The sequence below is a fragment of the Mercenaria mercenaria genome, chromosome 17 (assembly GCF_021730395.1).
Source record: "Mercenaria mercenaria strain notata chromosome 17, MADL_Memer_1, whole genome shotgun sequence".
Classification (NCBI taxonomy): Eukaryota; Metazoa; Mollusca; class Bivalvia; order Venerida; family Veneridae; genus Mercenaria; species Mercenaria mercenaria.
This window is the reverse complement of record NC_069377.1, coordinates 55,732,525-55,759,029: the sequence shown is the minus strand read 5'-3', so window position 1 is coordinate 55,759,029 and position 26,505 is coordinate 55,732,525. Positions and strand designations below refer to the sequence as shown.

The 26,505-nt window shown below is 37.2% G+C and overlaps 1 protein-coding gene across 1 annotated transcript in view; it reads right to left on the bottom strand.

Annotated features, from left to right (window-relative positions):
- LOC128550089 (F-box only protein 30-like) overlaps positions 1 to 26,505 on the bottom strand; it is a 121,697-nt gene that overhangs the window by 32,272 nt on the left and 62,920 nt on the right. The window lies entirely within an intron of this gene.

Genomic DNA, 26,505 nt, shown 5'->3' with positions numbered 1-26,505 from the left:
GGCCTATCTCTACAGTATTTAAACTTTATTCCTCTTTACAGATTATAATTATATCGAGCCATCTCCCAACAAAATAACAGACCTAGGTCCCTTCCCTTAGTGAAAAAACTCTGCTGTTAGAAGCTATATAGCTGCGGTTAGATACATTTATCAGAACTGCTGTAAATATTGTACTATCAGTCCATTTTAAAGGTGTTTTGAAAATGCTCGAGGATCTAAATCCAAACAAGGCGTCTGGTCCGGATCAGCTGTCGCCAAGATTACTTAAAGAACTTTCTCTCGAAACAGCTCCTTTTCTCACTAAAGTCTTCCAGAACTCATTGAGAACTGGTATAGTTCCAGAGGACTGGAAAACTGCTATTGGTGCACCTGTATACAAAGAGGGTCCTAAATATAAAGCCAGCAACTATCGTCCAATTTCTTTGACTTGCATATCTTCCAAACTAATGGAGCATATCATGGTCTCAAACATCATGCGTCATCTCGACAATAACAGTCTTCTCACACCTTTCCAACATGGCTTCCGTTCTAAACATAGCTGTGAGACTCAACTTTTATCCTTCACACAGGAAATATTTGACAATCTCCAATCTGGAAAACAAACAGATCTTATTGTAATGGATTTCTCAAAAGCTTTCGATAAAGTCGATCATCAACTTCTCCTCTATAAACTTATGAAACTTGGTGTCAACAAAACGTCTTTATCCTGGTTTCAGTCTTTCCTTAGTAATCGTTCTCAATTTGTAGTAGTTGAAGGCTCACACTCTATTGATTCTTTACCATTTCTTTCAGGGGTTCCCCAAGGTTCAGTGTTGGGTCCTTGTCTCTTCCTCTGTTTCATCAATGACCTTCCCGACTCTGTTAAAAGTAGAATACGCTTATTTTCTGATGACACCATCATATACCTCACTATCGACTCTGTCATTAGTAGACTCCTATAAACTTCAAGACGATTTGACAAAATTAGAGGAATGGGAACGTAAATGGTCTATGGAATTTAATCCTGCATGATAAATGCGAAATCATAAGAATCTCTAAAAAACAATAAAAAATATCATCTTTCCATATAAATTGCATAATCAAGAACTAAAAACCACAGAAAATGCTAAATATCTTGGGATTACTATTAGTGATGATTTTAGTTGGAAAAAACATATTGAATTTACATCTTCAAAAGCTAGTAACACCCTTAGATTTATAAAAAGAAATGTACAATGTAATAACCGTAATATCAAAGAAACTGCCTACAAAACATTACGTTCGCCCACAACTAGAATACTGTAGCACCATTTGGCATCCATGGCAGAAAAACTTAACATATGAAATAGAAAAGGTACAAAGAGCTACAGCCAGATATTTTATGAATGATTAGTCATACCAAAGCAGCGTAACATCAATGCTTGAAACTCTCAAATGGCAAACAGAACAAAGAAGAATACATGCATCTTTAATTATGTTGTATAAAATATCACACAACCTCGTCTCTATAGATCATAACCACCTGACAACATCTAGAAATTTAAACTTTATCATTCCATATTCAAGAACACAATACTAGTATCATATGAACTCCTTCTTTCCCCGCACAATCATATACTGGAACGCCTTACCTTATAACACCAAGGACAGTGTGAACCTTTAGTGCTTCACATCTGACCTTGATTCGTATATGTACTAATGTCATCATCCTGTTTTTATTTATTTTATTATTTTTTTTTAACAAGCTGTATATATTACTGCTCTCAATCTTTTAACAACATGAATATCATGTATCATGTAACATAGCAACATGCTTTTAACAACTGCCCCGACCTCCCAGTTATGATCAGAGATTGATTCTTGGGAGTATCTCCGTAGATGTAAACAATCGAATAAAAACTGAATAAAAAAATACTTATTTTCAGGAAATAAATAATAAAGAGGTTCATATAAAAAGTCTGACGGTGGAAGGTGGAGTAAACCGAATTGTGTTGTAACTGTATCCACCGCCACCTGCGTTGGAAACGTTGTTTGGCTGTTTTCTTTTATATACACGCAATGGCAATTCACTGACTACAAGGAAACGGTTGTTGTTTGATGATGTCGATCATACTTACGCTATGATACAAATGCAAACATGAGCCGTTTAAACGTACATTCAAAATTTCACAAAAACAGCATTCCCTCGCCAAAGTAAACAGAGGTGGTTACATAAATTACATAGAATTGCACCGAACAAATGGTTGTGACTGAAAGAATATATATGTGCCCCTTTCACGTTCCATATATTCTGCTAGAGATTTTTTAAAAAACCCAAAAAGGTTCGTTACTTATCCTATAAGCATTGAGAGATTTTCAAATTTTTGACACTTATTTTCATGTAACAAACGTGTACATGTGCTTGAAAACTAGTCTAAGTGTTCAGTTAAGTAGTGCACTGATTAAGCCAAACCTCGTTTAATTTCAAGGATGCTCTGTTATTTTTCCAGGCTGTTTAGAACACATGTTTCAGTTTTAGAACATTCAAGAAACTGCTTCTGTACAATAAATAGTGCATTTAACAGTAAAAGCTACTTCCTATTGACATATACTTAAAATGCTGTTTAATGGCTAAGAAATGCCGTTACCGATTGGAACAAGTGGTTGCTAAGATGTGGAACAAATGGTTACTAATATGTAGACTGAAAAGACTGTTTCTGGTTAAGTGTTGACGTTAACAACTGGAATATTCTGCTGCTGACTGGATAATACTGATTATTATCTAGAAGTACCGTTACCAACTTGTATATATACCACTGCCAAGTTGACATGTTGACTGAAATATGCCGTTTCAGACCAGGAAATGCCGTTACGAGCTGTAACACATCGTTGCTACCATTTGACTCATACCAGTCCCAGAAAATGCCGTTACCCTCTTGAACATAACACCGCTACGAAGACTGTTGTTTCTTACTAGAAAATGCATTCACTCTCTCGACTTGCTGGCTGCACAATGCTGTGACTGACCAGGAAATGCTAGCAGTTACTATCTGGAACTTACTGTTGCCAAATAGACTTGCTGGCTGTACTATGAAATGCTTGCTGTCTGTACAGTGTTGTTTCCGAATAGGAAATGCTAGCTGTTACTAACTGGACCATATCATTGGTAAGTAACTTGGCGTTGACAATGCTATTTCTGACTAGAAAATGCCATGTGTTACAAACTGGAACCATATCCTTGCTAAATTAGACTTAGTGGCTGTACAAATGCTTTCTTGACTAAGAAATGTAAGCAGTTATACTGGAACATACGATTGCAAGAGACTTGGCGGTTGTACAATGCTGTTTCTGCCTAGGAAATGCTATAGTGTTATAACTGGAACATACCATTGCTAAGTAGACTTGCTTGAACGTGCTATTTTCTGCCTAGAAAGCTAGTGTTACTAACTGGAACATACCGTTGCTAAGAAGTCTTGCTGGCTTGTACATAGTTGTTTCTGACTAGGAAATGCTAGCTGTTACTAACTGGAACATACCGTTGCCAAGTAGACTTACTGACTGCACAATGCTGTTTCAAACTGTTACAAACTGGAACCTGTTGCTATTTAGGCTGGCCGACTGCCTAGGAAATGCTAGCTGTTACTAACTGGAACATATCGTTGCTAAGAAGACTTGCTGGCTGTACAGTGTGTTTCTGACTAGGAAATGCTAGCTGTTACTAACTGGAACATACCTTGCAAGTAGACTTCTGACTGCACATGCTGTTTTCTGACTAGGAAATGCTAGCTGTTACTAAGATGGAAGCATACCACTTGCAAGTTAGACTTGCTGGTGTACGATGTTGTTTCTGACTAGGAAATCTAGCTGTTACTAAGTGGAACTACCTTGCAAGTAGCTTGCGTGTACATGCTGTTTCTGCCTAGGAAATGCTAGCTGTTACTAACTGGAACATATCCGTTGCTAAGTAGACTTGCTGCTGTAATGCTGTTTCTGCTAGGAAATGCTAGCTGTTACTAACTGATTAATACGATTGCTAAGTAGACTTGTGCGCGTTGTAAATGTATGTATTCTGCAACTATCAGGCTAGAAGGCTACTGAACTGCTCTGATACATATCAATTGTATTTGTAATGTTAGACTTGATGAGTTGTAATTCAATGCTTGTTCTTGCCTAGGAATGCTATGATACATACTATAAATACCATTGGCAAGTAGCATTAGCGTGTACAATGCTGTTTCTGCCTAGGAAATGCTAACTGTTACTAACTGAAACCATTGCAAGTAACTTGCGTCTGTACAATGCTGTTTCTGCCTAGGAAATCTTAGCTGTTACTAACTGGAACATACCATTGGTAAGTAGACTTGGCGGTTGTACAATGTTGTTTCTGCCTAGGAAATGCAGCTGTTACTAACTGGAACATACCATTGGTAAGTAGACTTAAGGGCTGTACAATGCTGTTTCTGCCTAGGAATTGCTAGCTGTTACTAGCTGGAACATACCGTTGCTAAGTAGACTCGCTGGTTGTACAATGCTGTTTCTGCCTAGGAAATGCTAGCTGTTACTAACTGGAACATACATTGGCTAAGTAGACTTGGCGGTTGTACAATGCTGTTTCTGCCCAGGAAATGCTAGCTGTTACTAAATGGAACATACCATTGGTAAGTAGACTTGGCGGTTGTACAATGCTGTTTCTGCCTAGGAAATGCTAGCTGTTACTAACTGGAACATACCATTGGTAAGTAGACTTGGCGGTTGTACAATGCTGTTTCTGCCTAGGAAATGCCAGCTGTTACTAACTGGAACATACATTGGGCTAAGTAGACTTGGCGGCTGTAGAATGCTGTTTCTGCCTAGGAAATGCTAGCTGTTACTAACTGGAACATACCATTGGCAAGTAGTCTTGGCGGTTGTACAATGCTGTTTCTGCCTAGGAAATGCTAGCTGTTACTAACTGGAACATACCATTGGCAAGTAGACTTGGCGGTTGTACAATGTTGTTTCTGCCTAGGAAATGCTAGCTGTTACTAACTGGAACATACCATTGGCAAGTAGTCTTGGCGGTTGTACAATGCTGTTTCTGCCTAGGAAATGCTAGCTGTTACTAACTGGAACATACCATTGGCAAGTAGTCTTGGCGGTTGTACAATGCTGTTTCTGCCTAGGAAATGCTAGCTGTTACTAACTGGAACATACCATTGGCAATAGTCTTGGCGGTTGTACAATGCTTTTTCTGCCTAGGAAATGCTAGCTGTTACTAACTGGAACATACCATTGGCTAAGTAGACTTGGCGGCTGTACAATGCTGTTTCTGCCTAAGAAATGGTAGCAGTTACTAACTGGAACATACCATTGGTAAGTAGACTTGGCGGTTGTACAATGCTGTTTCTGCCTAGGAAATGCTAGCTGTTACTAACTGGAACATACCATTGGTAAGTAGACTTGGCGGTTGTACAATGCTGTTTTCTGCCTAGGAAATGCTAGCTGTTACTAACTGGAACAAAACCATTGGCAAGTAGACTTGGCGGTTGTACAATGCTGTTCTTGCCTAGGAAATGCTAGCTGTTACTAACTGGAACATACCATTGGAAGTAGACTTGGCGGTTGTACAATGTTGTTTCTGCCTAGGAAATGCTAGCTGTTACTAACTGGAACAAACCTCTGGCAAGTAGACTTGGCGGTTGTACAATGCTGTTTCTGCCTAGGAAATGCTAGCTGTTACTAACTGGAACAAACCTCTGGCAAGTAGACTTGGCGGTTGTACAATGCTGTTTCTGCCTAGGAAATGCTAGCTGTTACTAACTGGAACATACCATTGGTAAGTAGACTTGGCGGTTGTACAATGTTGTTTCTGCCTAGGAAATGCTAGCTGTTACTAACTGGAACATACCATTGGTAAGTAGACTTGGCGGTTGTACAATGTTGTTTCTGCCTAGGAAATGCCAGCTGTTACTAACTGGAACATACCATTGGTCAAGTAGACTTGGCGGTTGTACAATGTTGTTTCTGCCTAGGAAATGCTAGCTAACTGGAACATACCATTGGTAAGTAGACTTGGCGGTTGTACAATGTTGTTTCTGCCTAGGAAATGCCAGCTGTTACTAACTGGAACATACCATTGGTAAGTAGACTTGGCGGTTGTACAATGTTGTTTCTGCCTAGGAAATGCTAGCTAACTGGAACATACCATTGGTAAGTAGACTTGGCGGTTGTACAATGTTGTTTCTGCCTAGGAAATGCTAGCTGTTACTAACTGGAACATACCATTGGTAAGTAGACTTGGCGGTTGTACAATGTGTTTCTGCCTAGGAAATGCTAGCTGTTACTAACTGGAACCTACATTGTCAAGTAGACTTGGGCTTGTACAATGTTGTTTCTGCCTAGAAATGCTAGCTGTTACTAACTGGAACATACCATTGTAAGTAGACTTGGCGGTTGTACAATGCTGTTTCTGCCTAGGAAATGCTAGCTGTTACTAACTGGAACCATACATTGGTAAGTAGACTTGGCGGTTGTACAATGCTGTTTCTGCCTAGAAATGGTAGCAGTTACTAACTGGAACATACCATTGCTAAGTAGACTTGGCGGTTGTACAATGCTGTTTCTGCCTAGGAAATGCTAGCTGTTACTAACTGGAACATACCATTGGCAAGTAGACTTGGCGGTTGTACGATGTTGTTTCTGCCTAGGAAATGCTAGCTGTTACTAACTGGAACATACCATTGGCAAGTAGTCTTGGCGGTTGTACGATGTTGTTTCTGCCTAGGAAATGCTAGCTGTTACTAACTGGAACATACCATTGGCAAGTAGTCTTGGCGGTTGTACGATGTTGTTTCTGCCTAGGAAATGCTAGCTGTTACTAACTGGAACATACCATTGGCAAGTAGTCTTGGCGGTTGTACGATGTTGTTTCTGCCTAGGAAATGCTAGCTGTTACTAACTGGAACATACCATTGGCAAGTAGTCTTGGCGGTTGTACGATGTTGTTTCTGCCTAGGAAATGCTAGCTGTTACTAAGTGGAACATACCACTGGCAAGTAGACTTGGCGGTTGTACGATGCTGTTTCTGCCTAGGAAATGCTAGCTGTTACTAACTGGAACATACCACTGGCAAGTAGACTTGGCGATTGTACAATGTTGTTTCTGCCTAGGAAATGCTAGCTGTTACTAACTGGAACATACCATTGGTAAGTAGACTTGGCAGTTGTACAATGCTGTTTCTGCCTAGGAAATGCTAGCTGTTACTAACTGGAACATACCATTGGCAAGTAGTCTTGGCGGTTGTCTTTTACTAACTGGAACATACCATTGGCAAGCAGTCTTGGCGGTTGTACAATGCTGTTTCTGCCTAGGAAATGCTAGCTGTTATCAACTGGAACATACCATTGGCAAGTAGTCTTGGCGGTTGTACAATTTGTTTCTGCCTAGGAAATGCTAGCTGTTACTAACTGGAACATATCATTGCTAATTAGACTTGGCGGCTGTACAATGCTTTTTCTGACTAAGAAATGGTAGCAGTTACTAACTGGAACATACCATTGGTAAGTAGACTTGGCGGTTGTACAATGCTGTTTCTGCCTAGGAAATGCTAGCTGGTACTAACTGGAACATACCATTGGCAAGTAGTCTTGGCGGTTGTACAATGTTGTTTCTGCCTAGGAAATGCTAGCTTACTAACTGGAACGTACCACTGGTAAGCAGACTTGGCGGTTGTGCAATATTGTTTCTGCCTAGGAAATGCTGGCTGTTACTAACTGTAACATATTTTTGCTAAGTAGCTGCCTGAATAATGCTGATTCAGTCTAGAATATGCTGTTACCAACTTGAACATGCCAAAACTTTGCACATTCATGAACAGAAAAGATCTAATATTCTTGCTGGTTTAATACTGTATTTTCTAATCACAAAAACAATCGTCCAAGTCAGCAAGTATACTATTTTTTAGTTAGCTGCCATTTTTATAGTCTACAAAACTACACAGTAACAACCTGTTCTAGATGGCAACAGCAGTTTCTAATCAGAAACAATATATTCAGTTAGAAAGTCTTCTCGGCAAGGGCATGCTTCAGTTGGTAATTGTATACATGTACTAGTCAGAAACACATTAATTTTCAGTTAGCAAATCTACTTAGTGATGACATTTTTCAGTATGCTACACCAATGTTGAGTCAGCAAGTCTACTTAACAAAGGCGTGGTCCACGAGGTGGTTTGCATAAATAATAAAATCCAGACAGGGAGTCAAATTATTAGTGGTATGCTGTGGGTGGTAATCGCATATCTTTATTACAACATGATGGATTTTCAATTTATTTAGTGTTGGTATTTTTCAGTGAACTCAATCTAGCCCGACTAGATCCTTCTATACATATTCACTGCAGAACACTGTTGTTAAGGTTTATTTTTGTCAACTTAAAAATGCCTGTACTGACTAGAACATGTTGCTGACCTAAAAATATTTTTTTGACTAGAAAATGCAGTTTCCCATTTAAACATAACACTTCTTAGTAAAGATGTGTTACCTAAGAAATTATGTTTCTGCCAACAATACTGATGCTAACTGGACATGCTCTTGCTAATTAGAATCATTGGCTAGACGATATTATTTCTAACCCGAAAGTCATTTGAAGAAGCATACAAGAACTAAAGAAATGGGATAAAATGTGCCTATATCTAGAAAAAGGTTACTAGATGATACTTTAAGCAAAGTCATAGATATGAAATCTTTTATACATTTTATTGACAAAACTTTTAAACATTATTTGTACACCGTTATCACAAGTGAATGGACAGAATATCATAAAACGTGGACAGAACATCATAAAAGAATGGAATATCAAAATATCAAGTCTGAACTTACAAACAAGAGGACCATGATGGTCCTGAATCGCTCACCTCTTCCCACATGACCCAGTTTTGAGTATGACGTCGTCTTTTTATTATATGACATAATGACCTAGTTTTTGATCTCATGTGACCCAATTTTGAACTTGACCTAGATATTATCAAGATAAAAATTCTGATCAATTTTCATGAAGATCCATTGAAAAATATGGTCTCTAGAGAGGTCACAAGGTTTTTCTATTATTTGACCTATTGACCTAGTTTTCGAAGGTATGTGACCCTGTTTTGAATTTTCCTTAGATATCATCAAGGTGAAGATCTCATGAAAAATATGGCCTCTAGAGAGGTCACAAGGTTTTTCTATTTTTATACCTACTACCCTAGTTTTTTAACGCATGTGACCCAGTTTTGAAACTGACCTAGATATCACCAAGGTGATAATTCAGATCAATTTTCATGAAGATCCACTGAAAAATATGGTCTCTAGAGAGGTCAAAAGATTTTAATAATTTTAGTCCTACTGACCTAGTTTTTGACCGCAGTTGACCCAGTTTCAAACTTGACCTAGATATCATCAAGATGAACATTCAGACCAACTTTCATACAGATCCCATGAAAAGTATGGCCTCTAGAGAGGTCACAATGTTTTTTTTACTATTTGATCTACTTACCTAGTTTTTTAAGGCTCGTGACCCAGTTTCAAACTTGACCTAGATATCATCAAGGTGAACATTCTGACCAATTTTCATGAAGATCCATTCAAGGGTATGGCCTCTAGAGAGGTCACAAGGTTTTTCTATTTCAAGACCTACTGACCTAGTTTTTGACGCAGTGACCCAGTTTCGAATTGACCTATATATCATCAAGATAAACATTCAGACCAATTTTCATAAGATCCATGAAAAATATGGCTTGAGAGAGGTCACACAGTTTTTTCATTATTGACCTACTGACCTAGTTTTTGAGGCATGTGACTCACTTTCGAACTTGACTAGATATCATCAAGATGAACATTCTGACTAATTTTATGGAGATCCATCACAAGTATGGCCTCTAGAGAGGTCACAAGGTTTTTCTATTTTTAGACCTACTGACCTAGTTTTTGACCGCACATGGCCCGTTTCGACCTGACCTAGATATCATCAAGATGAACATTCAGTCCAACTTTCATAAGATCCATTGAAAAATATGGCCTCTAGAGAAGGTCACAAGGTTTTTTATTATGACCTACTGACCTAGTTTTTGAGGCACGTGACCCACTTTCGAACTTGACCTAGATATCATCAAGAGAACATTCAGACCAACTTTCATACAGATCCCATGAAAAATATGGCCTCTAGAGAGGTCACAAGGTTTTTCTATTATTTGACCTACTGACCTAGTTTTTGAAGGCACGTGACCCACTTTATAAACTTAACCTAGATATCAGCAAGATGAACATTCTGACCAATTTTCATGAAGATCTCATGAAATATATGGCCTCTAGAGAGGTCACAAGGTTTTTCTATTTTTAGACCTACTGACCTACTTTTTGACCGCACTGACCCAGTTTTGAATTTGACCTAGATATCATCAAGATGAACATTCAGACCAACTTTCATACAGATCCCATGAAAAATATGGCCTTTAGAGAGGTTACAAGTTTTTTCTATTATTTGACCTACTGACCTAGTTTTTGATGGCACGTGACCCAGTTTCGAACCTGACCTAGATATCATCAAGGTGAACGTTCTGACCAATTTTCATGAAGATCTTTTGAAATATATGGCTTCTAGAGAGGTCACAAGGTTTTTCTATTTTTAGACCTACTGACCTAGTTTTTGATGGCACGTGACCCAGTTTCAAACTTGACCTAGAAATCATCAAGGTGAACATTCTGACCAATTTTCATGAAGATCTTTTGAAATATATGGCCTCTAGAGAGGTCACAAGGTTTTTCTATTTTTAGACCTACTGACCTAGTTTTTGAAGGCACGTGACCCAGTTTCGAACATGACCTAGATATCATCAAGATGAACATTTCGACCAATTTTCATAAAGATGACACAAACAAGAGGACCATGATGGTCCTGAATCGCTCACCTCTTCCCATATGACCAGTGACCTAGTTTTTGAGCTCATGTGACCCAGTTTTGAAGTTGACCTAGATATTATCAAGATAAAAATTCTGACCAATTTTCATGAAGATCCATTGAAAAATATGGTCTCTAGAAATGTCACAAGGTTTTTCTATTATTTGACCTATTGACCTGGTTTTCGAAGGTACGTGGGTGACCCTGTTTTGAACTTTACATAGATATCATCAAGGTGAACATTCTCACTAATTTTCATGAAGATCTCATGAAAAATATGGCCTCTAGAGAGGTCACAAGGTTTTTCTATTTTTATACCTAATGGCCTAGTTTTTGACCGCACATGACCCAGTTTCACACTGACCTAGATATCATCAAGGTGCATATTCAGATCAATTTTCATGAAGATCCATTGAAAAATATGGCCTCTAGAGAGGTCAAAAGATTTTAATAATTTTAGACCTGCTGACTTAGTTTTTGATAGCAGTTGACCCAGTTTCAAACTTGACCTAGATATCATCAAGATGAACATTCAGACCAACTTTCATACAGATCCCATGAAAAGTATGGCCTCCAGAGAGGTCACAAGGTTTTTCTATTATTTGACCTACTGACCTAGTTTTTTATGGCACATAAACAACTTTCGAACTTGACCTAGATATCATCAAGATGAACATTCTGACCAATTTTATGGAGATCCATTAAAGTATGGCCTCTAGAGAGGTTCACAAGGTTTTTCTATTTTTAGACCTACTGACCTAGTTTTGACCGCACATGACCCTGTTTCGAACTTGAGCTAGATATCATCAAGATGAACATTCAGACCAATTTTCATACAGATCCATGAAAAATATGGCCTTCAGAGAGGTCACAAGGTTTTTCTATTATTTGACCTACTGACCTAGTTTTTTAACGCATGTGACCCAGTTTCGAACTGACCTAGATATCATCAAGGTGAACATTCGACAATTTTCATGAAGATCCTTTGAAATATATGGTCTCTAGAGAGGTCAAAGTTTTTATATTTTTAGTCCTACTGACCTAGTTTTGACCGCAGTGACCCAGTTTCAACTTGACCTAGAATCATCAAGATGAACATTCGACCAATTTTCATGAAGATCCTTTTGAAAAGTATGGCCTCTAGAGAGGTCACAATGTTTTTTATTTTTGACTACTACCTAGTTTTTAAGGACTGTGACCAGTTTCAACTTGCCTAGATATCATCAAGTGAACATTTGACCAATTTTCATAAGATCATCAAAAAGTGGCCATGAGGGTCCAAGTTTTTCTATTAGACCATGACCTAGTTTTTGACGCATTGACCCAGTTTGAACTTGACCTATATTATCAAGATAAAATTCAGACCAATTTCATAAGATCCATTGAAAAATATGGCCTAGAAAGGTCACAAATTTTTTATTATTTGACCTATGACCTAGTTTTGAGGATGGTGACCTTTGAACTTGACCTAGATATCATCAAGTGAACATTCTGACTAATTTTCATGAGATCCATGTAAATATGGCCTCTAAGAGGTCACAAGGTTTTTCTATTTTTAGACCTACTGACCTAGTTTTTGACCGACATGGACCCGTTTCACACTGACCTAGATATCATCAAGATGACATTCAGACCAATTTTCATAAGATCCATGAAAAATATGGCCTCTAGAGTCAAAGTTTTATATTTTGACCTACTGACCTGTTTTTGACGGCAGTTGACCCATTTCAACTTGACCTAGATATCATCAAGAGAACATTCAGACCAACTTTCATACAGATCCATGAAAATATGGCCTCTAGAGAGGTCACAAGGTTTTTTTATTATTTGACCTACTGACCTAGTTTTTGGGCACTGACCACTTTAAACTTACCTAGATATCATCAAGGTGAACATTCTGACCAATTTTTATGAGATCTCATAAATATGGCCTCTAGAGAGGTCACAAGTTTTTCTATTTTTAGACCTACTGACCTAGTTTTTGACCGCACTGACCCGTTTCGAATTGACCTAGATATCATCAAGATGAACATTCAGACCAATTTCATACAGATCCATGAAAAATATGGCCTTAGAGAGGTACAAGTTTTTCTATTATTTGACCTACTGACCTAGTTTTTGAGGCACGTGACCCAGTTTCGAACCTGACCTAGATATCATCAAGGTGAACGTTCTGACCAATTTTCATGAAGATCTTTTGAAATATATGGCTTCTAGAGAGGTCACAAGGTTTTCCTATTTTTAGACCTACTGACCTAGTTTTTGATGGCACGTGACCCAGTTTCAAACTTGACCTAGAAATCATCAAGGTGAACATTCTGACCAATTTTCATGAAGATCTTTTGAAATATATGGCCTCTAGAGAGGTCACAAGGTTTTCTATTTTTAGACCTACTGACCTAGTTTTGAAGGCACGTGACCCAGTTTCGAACATGACCTAGATATCATCAAGATGAACATTTCGACCAATTTTCATAAAGATGACACAAACAAGAGGACCATGATGGTCCTGAATCGCTCACCTCTTCCCACATGACCAGTGACCTAGTTTTTGAGCTCATGTGACCCAGTTTTGAAGTTGACCTAGATATTATCAAGATAAAAATTCTGACCAATTTTCATGAAGATCCATTGAAAAATATGGTCTCTAGAAATGTCACAAGGTTTTTCTATTATTTGACCTATTGACCTGGTTTCGAAGGTACGTGGTGACCCTGTTTTGAACTTTACATAGATATCATCAAGGTGAACATTCTCACTAATTTTCATGAAGATCCATGAAAAATATGGCCTCTAAGAGGTCACAAGGTTTTTCTATTTTTAACCTACTGGCCTAGTTTTTGAGCACGTGACCCAGTTTCGAACTGACCTAGATATCATCAAGTGAACATTCGACCAATTTTCATGAAGATCCATGAAAAATATGGCCTCTAGAGAGGTCAAAAGTTTTCATAATTTTAGACCTACTGACCTGTTTTTGACGCAGTTGACCCAGTTTCAACTTGACCTAGATATCATCAAGATAACATTCAGACCAATTTCATACAGATCCCATGAAAAATATGGCCTCTAGAGAGGTCACAAGGTTTTTTCTATTATTTGACCTACTGACCTAGTTTTTACGGCAAGTGACCCAGTTTCAAACTTGACCTAGATATCATCAAGGTGAACATTCTGACCAATTTTTCATGGAGATCCATGCAAAATATGGCCTCTAGAGAGGTCTACAAGGTTTTTCTATTTTTAGACCTACTGACCTAGTTTTTGACCGCACGTGACCCTTTCGAACTTGAGCTAGATATCATCAAGATGAACATTCAGACCAATTTTCATACAGATCCATGAAAAATATGGCCTTCTAGAGAGGTCACAAGGTTTTTCTATTATTTGACCTACTGACCTAGTTTTTGAAGGCAGTGACCCAGTTTCGAACTGACCTAGATATCATCAAGATGAACATTCTGACCAACTTTCATACAGATCCCATGAAATTATGGCCTCTAGAGAGGTCACAAGGTTTTTATTTTTATGACCTACTGACCTAGTTTTTGATGGCACGTGACCCAGTTTCGAAACTGACCTAGATATCATCAAGTGAACATTCTGACCAATTTTCATGAAGATCTCATGAAATATATGGCCTCTAGAGAGGTCACAAAGTTTTTCTATTTTTAGACCTACTGACCTAGTTTTTGACCGCACATGACCCTGTTTCGATCTTGACCTAGATATCATCAAAATAAACATTCAGACCAATTTTCATACAGATCCCATGAAAAATATGGCCTTTAAAGAGGTCACAAGGTTTTTCTATTATTTGACCTACTGACCTAGTTTTTGATGGCATGTGACCCACTTTCAAACTTGACCTAGATATCATCAAGGTGAACATTCTGACCAACTTTCATACAGATCCCATGAAAAATATGGCCTCTAGAGAGGTCACAAGGTTTTTCTATTTTTAGCCCTGCTGACCTAGTTTTTGACTGCACGTGACCCAGTTTCGAACTTTACCTAGATATCATCAAGATGAACATTCAGACCAACTTTCATACAGATACCATGAAAAATATGGCCTTTAGAGAGGTCACAAGGTTTTTTTATTATTTGACCTACTGACCTAGTTTTTGACGGCATGTCACCCAGTTTCGAACTTGACCTAGATATCATCAAGGTGAACATTCTGACCAATTTTCATGAAGATCTTGTTAAATATATGGCCTCTAGAGAGGTCACAAGGTTATTCTATTTTTAGACCTACTGACCTAGTTTTTGATGGCACGTGACCCAGTTTCGAACTTGACCTAGATATCATCAAGGTGAACATTCTGACCAATTTTCATGAAGATCTTGTGAAATATATGGCCTCTAGAAAGGTCACAAGGTTTTTCTATTTTTAGACCTACTGCCCTAGTTTTTGAAGGAACGTGACCCAGTTTCGAACTTGACCTAGATATCATCAAGATGAACATTCTGACCAACTTTCATAAAGATCCCATGAAAAATGTGACCTCTAGAGTGGTCACAAGCAAAAGTTTACGGACGGACGCACGGACGGACGACGGACACGGCACGATCACAAAAGCTCACCTTGTCACTTTGTGACAGGTGAGCTAAAAATGTGACCTCTAGAGTGGTCACAAGCAAAAGTAAGACGACGGACGCCACGCGATCACAAAAGCTCACCTTGTCACTTTGTGACAGGTGAGCTAAAAATAATAGCTCTTATGAAATGAATGCTAACAAGGTCTTTTTATAATAGAACACTTGATCTATATATTACAATCAGCAGTTCATACAAATCTCTTGTCATTATCAGCAGTTTCACAATCTAGTGTTATTAATTTCTCATGAAGGAAACTGACCTATTCATTCATATTTCTTACAGAACAGAAAAATGAAATTTCTTTTAAATAACATATAACTATTTTAAACATATTCTTTTGAAAACAATGACCATTTAACAATAAAGAAATAGGAAGAAAAACACTGTAAAGTTCATTTCTTTTTTCCTTTCTTTCCCTTTTTCCCTTTCTTGCCTTTCTTTCCCTTTCCACCTTTACCCCCTCCCCCATCTTCATAGTCACCCTGGAACAGCTTCGCACGCTTCTTATCAAGTTTTGTTTTAGCATACCATACCTGTAACAACAGAAATATGGTTACCATTAACACACTGAATACACAGAATACAGGTGCAAAATCTTAAACAGCATTTTGACTTCACTTTCATTTCTACAACATAATAAAAGCACTTCCTTAATCAATACACCTACCAAATATTCATGAAATAACTGTTTCACAAACAAACAGGAATGTTAAATTATGGCTTCATCTTCAATGACATTCAATGAAGGCAGTCAACTGTCTTTCTCCAAAAATGCAAGAATTCAGAAATATGACACTGCATAACAGTGTCAAAAATATAGGAATTCCTATGCAGAAAACAACACATTCTGAGTCGAGAAAAGAACTGAGCTAGCTTTACTAACAATCAGATATATTTTACGTTGTTTCATATTTTTAGACCTTCATCTAATGGTTCTCTGCCTTTGTTAGTTATTGACAAATACCTACTTTGTACAGTAGGCCAAGTGAGAGAGACAAGAGGACCATGATGGTCCTGAATCGCTCACCTGTTTCCGCATGACCCAGTTTTGAGTATGACGTCGTTTTTTCTATTATTTGACAAAGTGACCTAGTTTTTGAGCTCATGTGACCCAGTTTTGAACCTGACCTAGATACAATCAGGATAAAAATTCTGACCAATGTTCATCAAGATCCATTGAAAAATATGGCCTCTAGACAGGTCAAAAGATTTTTCAAATTTTAGACCTAATGACCTAGTTTTTGACCGCAGTTGACCCATTTCAAACATGACCTAGATATCATCAAGATGAACATTCAGATCAACTTTCATACAGATCCCATGAAAAGTATGGCCTCTAGAGAGGTCACAAGGTTTTTTTATTATTTGACCTACTGACCTAGTTTTTGATGGCATGTGACCCAGTTTCAAACTTGACCTAGATATCATCAAGGTGAACATTCTGACCAATTTTCATGAAGATCCATTCACAAGTATGGCCTCTAGAGAGGTCACAAGGTTTTTCGATTTTAAGACCTACTGACCTAGTTTTTGATCACAGTTGACCCAGTTTCAAACTTGACCTATATATCATCAAGATAAACATTCAGACCAATTTCCATACAGATCCCATAAAAAATATGACCTCTAGAGAGGTCACAAGGTTTTTTCATTATTTGACCTACTGACCTAGTTTTTGATGACATGTGACCCACTTTCGAATTTGACCTAGATATCATCAAGATGAACATTCTGACCAATTTTTATGAAGATCCATTCACAAGTATGGCCTCTAGAGAGGTCACAAGGTTTTTCTATTATTTTTAGACCTACTGACCTAGTTTTTGACCGCATGTGACCCAGTTTCGAATTTGACCTAGATATCATTAAGATGAACATTCAGACCAACTTTCATACAGATCCCATGAAAAATATGGCCTTTAGAGATGTCACAAGGTTTTTTTATTATTTGACCTACTGACCTAGTTTTTAACGGCACGTGACCCACTTTCAAACCTGACTTAGATATCATCAAGGTGAACATTCTGACCAATTTTCATGAAGATCTTGTGAAATATATGGCCTCTAGAGAGGTCACAAGGTTTTTCTATTATTTGACCTACTGACCTAGTTTTTGACGGCATGTGACCCAGTTTCGAACCTGTCCTAGATATCATCAAGGTGAACATTCTGACCTATTTTCATGAAGATCTTGAGAAATATATGGCCTCTAGAGAGGTCACAAGGTTTTTCTATTTTTAGACCTACTGACCTAGTTTTTGATGGCACGTGACCCAGTTTCAAACTTGACCTAGATATCATCAAGGTGAACATTCTGACCAACTTTCATAAAGATCCCATGAAAAATGTGACCTCTAGAGTGGTCACAAGCAAAAGTTTACGCACGGACGGACGGACGCACGGACGGACGACGGATGCTGCGCGGTCACAAAAGCTCACCTTGTCACTTTGTGACAGGTGAGCTAAAAAAGAGGACAATATTTGCCTTTTTCCCTTTGTGACAACCTTTTATAACCAAAAACTAGAATGTGTCTGTAGGACACAGGGTGTATCTGCACTGGTACATTTGCCACAAATAAGGGGCAATAATTCAAATGTTTGCAGTCTTAAGGGGGGTATAGCCTCAACAAACATTTTATATAAAGGATTCATTATTCTAAGCCATATACTTTCTGAGCTATGAGAATCACAAACAAAAAATCAACTATTTTGGCTATTTCAAGGGCTGTAACTCTGTAATAAGCCCTAAAATCTCAAGAAGAATGCCAAGTGTGCAAGGTCATATCATGATACTCAAGCAAGCTTTCATGAATTTACATCGAATACTTTTTGAGCTAAGCATGTAATTAGATGAAAATGTGCATTTTTGACTACTTCAGAGGCCATAACTTTGGAAATAGGGGGCGGAGCCAGTCTGAAAAATAGGAGATGTGCAAGTTCATATCATGATAAAGACTCCTGCAACTGCACTGTCACTAGATTCCTTAAGATTATAACAGGCCAACAGTCTGACTAAATTATTTGAAATGCACAGTGCAAAGTCATTTAGCCCCCAACTTTGCTAAAACAACATTAGATCTTTCCTATCTAAAATAGACAGTATAAGCAAGTTTTCAGTGCACAGAATCTTACCATTCCAATAAAGATGATCTCTTCTTCTCTCTCTTTTTTTTTGTTTTTCTTCTCTGAAATCCTTTCCAAACCTGAAAAGCAAATACTCAGTACAATTTATAGCACACTTTACAACATCAATAATACTCCTTAACTCAAAAATATAGTCACACTTCTGTATTTTTCATTGGCGTATTGAAATGTAACTGGATTTTATTTTTTGCTTTTCACTGAAATACTTGGAATTATGACTGAGATGTTATCCATAGCAGTCATACTGCTTTGCCAAGCTACATCTACACTGTGTATTAATTTCTTTTTTGTTTGAAGATTGTAGATCAGCTCGTTATAAAGTGTTTATTTCTTGTTTAGAATATTGGTTGTAATATTACTTAAAAAGAATTTCATAACTGTTATGCTGTTAATATAACATATACAGTATAATGGAATGGATGCATCTTTGTAAGGGGACAAAAAGTCTGATGTTTCATTTACATATGAGCCGTGCCATGAGAAAACCAACATAGTGGCTTTGCGACCAGCATGGATCCAGACCAGCCTGCACATTAACGCAGTCTGGTCAGGATCCATGCTGTTCGCTTTCAAAGTCAATTGCAACAAGAGCTCGTCGAACACGAAATGCCCCCCTTGATGCATTTAGTAATTGCACAAGGAACAGAAATTATATGCTCACTGTAAACAAAAGTTCTACCATTCTGGTTTAATCTGACCTTGACCTTTAATCTATTAACCTAACAAGAGATTACAGAGTGATCTTGGCGCCACACACTGAGCCATTTTTGAATGTCAAATTTCATTTCGGTACAAAACAATGTGTATGTGGTCCAAATTTGAAAGCTGTGGCTTGAGAAATGTGAAAGCAGGTCACTAGATCAATTTCAAGGTCAAAGTTCATTTCGGTAGAGAGAACTAGGCATGTGCTTCAAATTTTAAGGTTGTAGCTTGAGAAATGTGAAAGTAGGTAATAGGTAAAAATCAATGTCAAATTTCAATTCAGAACACAAAAATATGCATGCGGTCCATTTCTGAAGTCTGTAGCTTCAGAAATGTGAAAGTAGGTCAATATGTCAATCTCAAGATCAAAGTTAATTTCGGTACACAAAACTATGCATGTGGTTCAAATTTGAAGGCTGTAGCTTGAGAAATGTGAAAGTAGGTCACTAGGTCAAAATCAAGGTCAAATTTTATTTCGGAACACACAAACTATGCAAGTGGTCCAAATTTGAAGCCTGTACCTTCAGAAATGTGAAAGTAGGTCACTAGGTCAATCTCAAGATCAAAGTTCATTAAGTACACAAAACTATGCTTGTGGTTCAAATTTGAAGGCTGTAGCTTAAGAAATGTGAAAGTAGGTCACTAGGTCAAAATCAAGGTCAAATTTTAATTTGGAACAAAAAACTATGCATATGGTCCAAATTTGATGCCTGTACCTTCAAAAATGTGAAAGTAGGTCACTAGGTCAATAACAACGTCAAAGTTTTTTTCGGTACACAAACCTATGCATGTGGTCCAAATTTGAAGGCTGTAGCTACAGAAATGTGAAAGTAGGTCACTAGGTCAAGATCAAGGTCAACTCATGTCAAGGTTCATCTTGCCACTCAAAACTATACATGTGGTCCAAATAATCTGAACAAACTTGGTCGAGGACCACTAGATTTTGCTACATACCAAATATCAAAGCCCTAGGCCTTATGGTTTTGGATAAAAAGATCAGAAACCATTCTAACTGTTCCTGGCCAATGTGACCTTGACCTTTGACCTAATGACCTCAAAATCAATAGGGGTCATCTGCTGGTCATGGCCAACCTAACTATCAATTTTCCTGACACTAAGCCCAAGCACTCGCATGTAAAACTTTAACCAGAATTTTCAAAGTCCAAAAGGGGGCATAATTTGCCCAAAATACATGCCAGAGTTATGGGACTTGACCCAGTGAGGTTGGTAATTGATCTAGAAAAAGAAAAAATAAGTTTCAAATCTATATGCCTTTTAGAAATAGCCGTATGTACTTACACGCAAAACTTTAACCAGGATTTTCTAAGTCCAAAAAGGGGAATTATTTGCTCAAAATACATGTAAGAGTTATGGGACTTGATCCAGTGAGGTTAGTAATTGATCTAGAAAAATAACAAATAAGTTTCAAATCTATATGCCTTTTAGTAATAGCTGTATGTACTTGCACGCAAAACTTTAACCAGAATTTGCTAAGTCCAAAAGGGGGCACAATTTGGCCAAAATGAAGGTCAGAGTTATGGGACTTGCTGCTATCAACTAGTTTTATAACCCCGAAGACACGTGAAGTTTCAAATCAATACCTGCATTAGTTTTGGAGATAATATCTTGCATGTTAAACTTTAACCAAAATTTTCTAAGTCTAAAAGGGGGCATAATTTGCTCAAAATACATGTCAGAGCTATGGGAATTGGTAATTGATCTAGAAAAAGAAAAAATAAGTTTCAAATCTGTATGCCTTTTAGAAATAGCTGTATGTACTTGCAAGCAAAACTTTAACCAGAATTTTCTAAGTCCAAAAGGGGGCATAATTTGGCCAAAATGAAGGTCAGAGTTATGGGACTTGCTGCTATAAACTAGTTTTATAACCCCGAAGACACATGTGAAGTTTCAAATCAATATCTGCATTCGTTTTGGAGATAGTAACTTGCATGTAAAACTTTAACCAAAATTTTCTAAGTCCAAAAGGGGGCATAATTTGCTCAAAATACATGTCAGAGTTATGGAACTTGACCCAGAGAGGTTGGTAATTGACCTAGAAAAAGAAAAAATAAGTTTCAAAGCTATATGCCTTTAATTGATGGCTGTATGTAGTTGCATGCAAAAACTTAACCAAGGTGTGACGCCGACGCCAGGGTGAGTAGAATAGCTAGACTATTCTTTGAATAGTCGAGCTAATAAAACCATGAAACATTGCCACAAGGCAATTTTTTTTTTTGATTAAATAATAGATCCAGCACAGGTAATGCAATGTTTAATGATTGTTAGGTTCTACAAGGAACTACATGTATATCATATGCTGTCTAAAGAATAGTCATTTACAACACAAAGAACCTATTTTCAAGACAAAGTATTTTAATGAAAATACTATTGTGTCCAAAGGTGATTTTAAAGTTGATTTAAAATTCATAGTTACAAAGTTATGGTATTTTACATGTAACACACACTTATGTAAAACAGTGTCCTTTTTATAGATGCATGAATGTAATTTACTTCCAATCACTGAACTGACATACCATATCCTTATCCTGAGGTCTGACTTTGGTGATAATCTGTCCAAGCAACTTCTCTCTTCCTGTCAAGAGCTTCTAGTCATTCACTGATGAAATAATTTGGGATTGGAATTTCAACATCATTCTGAAAAAAAAAAGAACGAACACTACAACCTCTGTGATAAAACAAAAATGTTAACAATCTTCATAAATGATTACAACAGTCTAGTTTTTTCCTAATACTTCCAGTTACAACAGAATACTGGTAATCCATGTGTAAACTTTATCAGAACTTAAAACAAGAAAACATGTGTGCATCATATCTTACATTTAACTTGTGGCTATACCTGGCTATACCACCTGTGAAAATACTGCAACTGCATGTTGTCCACCTGGTGAAGCAAACAAAATTAATATCTCCTATGAATTCTTTAATACTCCTATAAATTCTTTAATATCTATTTGTTATTATGTATTCTCATACTAAAGCGTAACTACCTGGAGTAAGTTTTATATCTGACAGCACATTATCAAAGTAATTATGGTACTCTCAGAACTTCAGACTGACCATCTCGACAACAAGTGCATGCCTCAACACACACCTTTTCTGAGGTTGAACAATTCGGTCATAGCACATCTCCAGTCAGCGGAAAATCTGGATGTACTTGATGTACATAGTGGCTAGAAGCTTGAAGGCTGCCAGACAGTCCTGGAATAGATACTTTATAAATCTATACAGGGTTCAAATTTAGACAAGCATACAAGCTAAATGCTAGTGGGATTTAAGAATAACTAGTTGGCTTGGAATGTACTAGCTAATTTCAGCTAGTCAATAATATACCAAGAAAATGTCTTTAAAGCTTTAATAAAGTTTGTTCTGCAGGTATGCATTTTTCTGCATGAAAGAAATGTTATCATTTATTTTTATAAATGATATTTCATTATTCAATAGAACACTGATTGCAGCTTGCATCAAGTTAAAATGGAAGGATTTGACTTTAGCTTGTAAGTGGATGAAAGTGGCACTAGTAGTTAGCTATCTTAAGATAACAGAATTTTTTTCTGACTGTTTCAGAGATTTATCAGTAGGTTTTGGCAGGTAAAATATTAATAAGGTAATTAAATATTATTGTTTAACATTAGCTAGTATCTTTTTATTTTAGCTAGTGAACAAAAAGGGCACTAGCTACTTTTAACTAGTAGAAAATGTCGCTAAATTTGACCCCTGCTATATAACAAATGACACGTTTTAATAATCAAGTTTTCTTAAGGTAATTTCAATGTACATAATTTTTATGCAAGAAAAACTTTAAAATAAACAACATAGTCTTAAATATCCAAAATGTATATAATGTAACTTTCCCATTTATTAGAAAACCAATTTTAAACTAGAACTGTCACAGGAGTGACGAATACCCCCACAATACGGTCTTGTCACAGGAGAATGGCAACCATAAGAAAGACATGGCCACAAGATGGTGCAATTTAAATCAAACTTGACCTGTATGTTATGATGTTATACCTGTGTACCAAAATTTGTCTAAATCTGTGAAGTCTTTCGTGAGTTATTGTCTGGCAACCATGAGTTTGACAAATTTTGAGTTGGAAAGGGGCCATAACTATATATAAAATTGGTGGTTTGTAGACAAAGTCAAACTTTACCTGTATTTTATGATGTCACACCTGTGTACCAAAAATATTTAAATCTGTCAAGAACTGTCACTGGAGTGTTTAATGGCTCCAATGGTGGATGAATATTGCACAACAGCTTGTGTCAGATGATGCGGGTGATAAGGTGGAACATCTATTTTAAGTTTGAATCAAATCCATTTAGTAATAACTGAGATATAGCGAAAATGCATCAAAATTAACCTTAAATTCTAAGTTAAAGGGGGCATAACTCATGAAAAATTGGTGTCAGAGTCATGCACCTTGTGTCACATGATGTGGGTGATAAGGTGGAACATCTATTTTAAGTTTGAATCCAATCCATTTAGTAATAACTGAAATATAGATTTTGGGATGCGACAGGACGGGACGCGACGTGACGCAACAAAACTGACTCCTATATAATCCCCCCAAAACATGTTTGGTGGGGGTATAAAAAGGACTAGCTGGTAAGAATTACAACCATATCTTATTTACCATTTTCTGCCTGAACCTTTTTTGATGCATTAATCTTGTTTACAGTTTTAATGTAGAACATGAATTAATATATATAAATGTTTAAGAAAGAAACTAGTTTAGCTTACCCTTTCTGACATGGGTGGTTCTGCTGGCATCTTCTGTACCAGGAGATCTACGAGTGTAGACTGTGGCTTGGACCACTGCTTGTTGTATGTCCTGAAATCTGAATCAAAATGCAGAATTTATATCAATAAATTGTGAATTGGTTAAAACACTATATTTAAAGTTGCTGCTTGTCTTTGGTATACTTAGCACAGTTGTTGTGTAGTGCAATGTTTTGGAATTGGGGTGTTGAGGCAGCAAACCCCACCATAATTTTTTTCATCATAACTTTACATAAATATTGTATGTAAACTACTAATCCTTTTGGGGTATTTGATCTATTTTGTGCTGGAGTAAAATCAGAAATTTTTGATATACAGGTATGAAATGGTGGTCTCTGGTGCACTTTTAGGTCTAAATTTTGAGGTAATGGAGGGGTTATTGGTGTTAATTGGCATGAATTCATCGATTTTCTACTATATTGACATCCCCTGCCGAATTCTCTACACTCGATTTGCACCCTTCTACTTACGAAAGAGGAGGGATACGAGCTGTCATCTGTCATACATCTGTCATCTGTACCGACGCTTCCAGCTAGCCTCTTATCTATATATCTTTGGCATATACTCTACGGAAATTGCGTAGAGGTAAATTTTCACCACTTTGGCTTCAAAAAATATCTTAACTGGCATGCCTGGTGACATGCTGAGGGTCTATACTCTTACATAGCTTAATGCTATATTGTGCCTGAAACTTATTAAACACTGACTGACAGAGTTCATCTTAGATATGAGGTACATTAAAAAATTTTGTATTTGTTTCTCATACATGTATATTTATAGATTGGCATTTAAACAGAAAATAAATCTACCAAAACCCGCAACCACCAGACATCTCAAGGATTTGATTTTATAAGCTGGTGACCCAGCATTCAAATATTTCTGGACCCAGGCCTGATCTGAGGCAAAAAAGTGAATCTACAGCAAGTATACCAATTACCAATATCCCTACATGTCTAGGAAGTCGTTGATAATTCCTGACTTGTCAGAAGAAATCATACCTAATATCTATGTATTAAAGATTCCACTATATTTGCGCTAATTAAGTGTTAATTGGCATTCTACTATATTTACATTCCCTGCCGGATTCCCTACACTCGATTTGCACCCTTCTACTTACGAAAGAGGAAGGATACAAGCTGTCATCTGTCATTCATCTGTCATCTGTACCGACGCTTTCAGCTAGCCTCTTATTTATTTCTTATTACTGTAGGCCAAAGACACGAATTTTAAATACGTGTGCTTTAATACGCTAGAAACTTAAACTAACTTGTCAGATTATATTCCAAGTAATGTATAGTTACTTCTCTACAAGGAAGACGCTAAACAAACTGATACAATGAAGGCCCTTTCAGAGGGTAACAAATAGCGCATCGGTCAAAGTTGACGATATATCTATATAATATGGAAGCATTCATTCCTATTTTTGTATATACGCATATTATGATAAAAATAATCAGAAAATTAAAAAAGAATGAAAGGCCTTTCATTCAGAATTAAATCAAAACCTTCTATATATGTTACTACATCATTGCACGGCACATCAGGGCCGGGCATATAGAGAATCAAGTCAAGTCAAGTCAATATTTATTTATTGTCAATGTGGTCATTCCATGTAAGGTTGTGTGATATAGTTATGCCAAGGTATTTTGCAGATGGTACTGTTTGTAAGATGGTTTTGTGTTAAAGGTACTGTGTTGGTATAGGTGTAAACGCTTAGTGATCTGTAATACTTGGCAATTTCATGTCCCATTTGGTTTCCCAGAATTCCAGTTGCTGTAAGTCTTGTTGTAGTAGGCTCGAATGGGAAGAGACAGTCAGAGAAAGGTAGATGGCCGTGTCATCGGCAAAGAGTCGAACTTTAGAGTGTTTAACAAAGTCAGGTAGATCGTTGATATAGATAAGAAATAAGAGAGGATAATTTGGGTCTTCTCTGGCAGTTTAAAATTTTGTAGTGTTCCTAATAAGACGGGAGAGAAAATGTGGTTTCTGGTGCATTTGAACATGCCACATAAATGCCCTTGTAAGAGATGTCAGATAACTCCCTGACCAGGGTGTACAGACATTAGTTGGCCTTACATGACATTACTGTTCCGCCCCCGCCCAATGATATAGATGATGAAAATGAAAATGTCCTGGTTTAAAATCCAATGCAGTTGCACATACCCGAATCCCAGTAAGGACTAAGGCTAGTATTACGAATGTATGTACACGAACATTTATTAAAAGGGTACAAGTGACAGTGTGTGCAGAAACTGAAATAATATGAAACAACACAGACCTATTTTACTTTAAGTCTCATCAATTTGGACTGTTTAAATTTTATCATTTTGCATGTATGTTAGGTGACAGTCGACATTTCCGCATACTTGCTTCTTGGGCAAGA